Genomic DNA, 3,662 nt, shown 5'->3' on the forward strand with positions numbered 1-3,662 from the left:
TACAAATTAATATTGCATGAGTTAAGTAATAAAAATAAATTGGACAGTTATAATGGGAGATTAAGAGAGATAGATCAGTATTCATACATTTTATCATTTAAGATATCATAATATCTCTTGGACTGAGTAGAATTTCTATAAATTTTTGTATGATAAACTCTAAATTGACTTTTAAGAATGATAATAGTTCTTATTTTAAAATAATCTATTGTTCTGTATAGCGGTCATGAACAAATTACAAGATTACAAATTACAAGACCATATTACAATATTTCTTATTTCTGTCACAAGCTCAAATAGAGCTTTAACTATGAAATGATGGTGATCTAAGTGTAGAAAAATCTTGCAAATTGTTATGGTCTTAGATATACCTTAAGTATGTTTTCTAGATCAAGGCAAAAGCGATCACTCAGGAAAGACTCTACTAGTTTTGTTTGTTTGTTTGTTTGTTTGTTTGTTTGTTTGTTAATAGGAGAAACTAATGAGAATACATTTAGAGTAGTGTTTCTAAAGTTTGGCCCACCTGCCATCTGCATCAGAATAACTTAATGTTATAACTTAAATATTCTGATTCTCGGACCTCTTCCCAGAATCTCTGGGTTGTGCCTAGGGATTATATATTTTAAAAAATTCCACATGTAATTCATGTGAAATATATTTAAAACTAAAAATAACTGCCCCACGAGTGATCTTTGCCTCAAGCCCAAACGACGACCTCCAAGTCAAACCACTTTTGATGTCTTAGTCTATAGAAACTTTGGAAAACTTAGAGAAAAAGAAACTTATGGCTATATTAATAGTAAGAATTGTCAGCATTTGCAAATATATTAACTGTTTAGATTCCTTTGCTTTAACCAGTGTAAAGATTTATTATTTAATTTATATACATTTTATAGTGATCATCCAAACTTTAACTATTTTTATTAAAGAAAATTAAGACTATATATTGTACTTTACAATATAATGTACATTTATGAAATTCTGTTGTATTTTGGGCTATTCTTTGAGTTTAAGCTAATATGACACTGGGGATGAGTTTAAAGAATGTTAAATTGTCATTGTATCTGTTAGAAAATATTTGCAAAAAAAATCAACTTCTAGTCACTAAATTTTGACTGTTCGTTATTGTTATTTCTGATGAATAGGATTTGGAGTGATGTTTTCTCTTTCTCTCTCTCTCTTTTTTTACTTTTTAAAAACTTTTTTGCAATGTTTGAGTTTCTTCTAACAAGCAATAATTTTTGAAAAAAACAATTTTTATTTTTTTATTTTATATAAGAAAATAGATGCAAGTAGTGAGAGAAAAATAAATATTATTCTCATTAATACACTTTAATGTGGCATTCGATCTGTCTTTAAGTGGTTTCTGAAAAAAGATTGATTTTAAAAATCAAAAAGATTGATTTCATTACAAAAAAAATTAAAAAAATCCTTTGTATTTTAATAGCTTTCATTATCTATCACATAAAATATAACATATTATTGTATTATATATTAATTATTCCTAATCTAACTTTGTACATATTTAATCAAATATTATTAGTACATTCTTAGAATATTCTCCAGCATTCTGTCTTCCAAGGTAATTTTTCAAGAATTATCTAACATTTTTTCATATTAAAAATAATTGGGATGATACCTCATTAACATAGTATCTTTCTCTAAGTGGCTAAACCTTAAATAGACTTTCTACCTATTTAAATTCCATAATATATTCTGCAAAGTAGGAGGCATATAGTGTTCTACTTATTTACACTTCCTGAGTAAGGACATGGCATGAGTCATAAAGAAACTCAGTAGCAAAGCAGAATAATAAAATCTGGGTCTCCTCAGTCCCAGTCCCAGTAACTGCATACTGATTTTAGTAATATTTTTTACATTTAAAAAGATATTTTCTCAAATGAGAAAAAAATATGCATTAAATAAGACAAAAAATCTGAGTGAACAAATTCTCTTGATGTCTAATCCCTAAATTCCATCTTCCATTCACTGAATGAATAGAAGCTTTTAATATTTGTGAAAAACACTGTTGATAGCCTACCATGCAGACATTTTCTTACCTTCATATTTTCTTCATTTGCTTCACTTAGTTGCGAACTGTGATTTTGCTTTAATGTTGACTCTGTAATGCATCCAGGGAAGGTTACTCCTTTCCTTTTTCCTGAGGTGAATATCGAAAAGTCTAAAACAGTCATGGCATTCTCATTTCCTTGATCAATAATTGGTTGAAGCAGTGGCATGTGACAGAATCCTGGCAATAAAAGACAGAAGGACAAGACTGGAGGACTTCATTTAATTGCAGATAGCTTTCATAGAATTATGAGAAACTGAACAAAAGCTCTAATATGCTTTCGACTAGACAATTTAACCCTAAAACTGCACAGCCTACAGTTCTCTTCTTGTGTGAGAAAATACATATTTTATTTAAAATTTTGAACCATTTTAATTATTTTGTTCCTTGCAATCAATAGCATTCAGAAGTGTATAATACCTAGACTTTTAGTGAGTATACATAGCCCATTCTATATTGACTCCAATGTCAATACTAATCTAATTTTCCCAATGGCTATAACAAAGCCTTTCTTCAGGTTATGTTTAACTGACTGCTAGAACCTCCTTTAACAAGATTCCAAACTCATATTAACATAGTTATACAAACCATTTCAAATAGTGCAGATACCAATTTTATCCAAGTATTTCACTTTTCTTCAAAAACTTATGAGATTCTGAATGATTAATAGGGAAAATATAAAATAGTATTTGTGGATTCAAAAATCTTACCTTTAGTTTATTTAATTACATTTATATCCATATGTACAACTTTAATTAAGCTGTTTGACTAGTTACAGGTCAGAATAATTTCATAATCATTCCTTTCCTTTTCAGATATTTATTTCCAAACAATCGTGGCTTGTTGAAACTAGAATTTTTTGAATGTTGAAGCTTGGCCAGCAAGATTAAAAAATGAAATTATATTTTATATACTATTCTGCAATTTACTTTCATAATTGTTAATATATCTTGGTCATCTCTTCAAATACGCCCATAAATGTTTACTTTGTTTTTCAATTAAATTTATTGGGGTGACATTTGTTAATACAATTATATAGATGTCAAATGTACAATTCAATAATATGTCATATGTACATTGCATTGTGTGTTCACCACACAAAGAGTTAAATCTGTTTCGGTCACTATATATTTGAGCTCCTTTACTCTTACCTACCCGGTCTCTCCTTTCCTCTGGTAACCACTAAACTGTTGTCTGTGTCCATGAGTATATGTTTGTCTGTCTTGTTCATTTATTGCTTTAGTTTTATATTCCATATATGGATGAAGTCATGTGGTTTTCAATTTTTCTGTCTGACTTATTTTGCTTAGCATGATACCACTAACTTTGTTTGTTTGTTTGTTTGTTTGTTTGTTTGTTTAGTTTCTTGAGGACATATTCATAAAATCCTCTCTAAATCCCAGGTCCATGAGTTTAATACCTATGTTTTCTTCTATATAATTTATTGTTTCAAGTCTTATATTCAGCTAATTTTGGTGTATAGTGACAGATAGCAGTCTAGTTTCATTACTTTGCATGTGGCTTTCCAGTTTTCCCAGAACCGTTTGTTAAAGATGCTTTCCTTTCTCGATTGTATGTTTTGGCTCTTTTG

Source organism: Pteropus vampyrus, unplaced genomic scaffold (genome assembly GCF_000151845.1).
Source record: "Pteropus vampyrus isolate Shadow unplaced genomic scaffold, Pvam_2.0 Scaffold63, whole genome shotgun sequence".
NCBI lineage: Eukaryota > Metazoa > Chordata > Mammalia > Chiroptera > Pteropodidae > Pteropus > Pteropus vampyrus.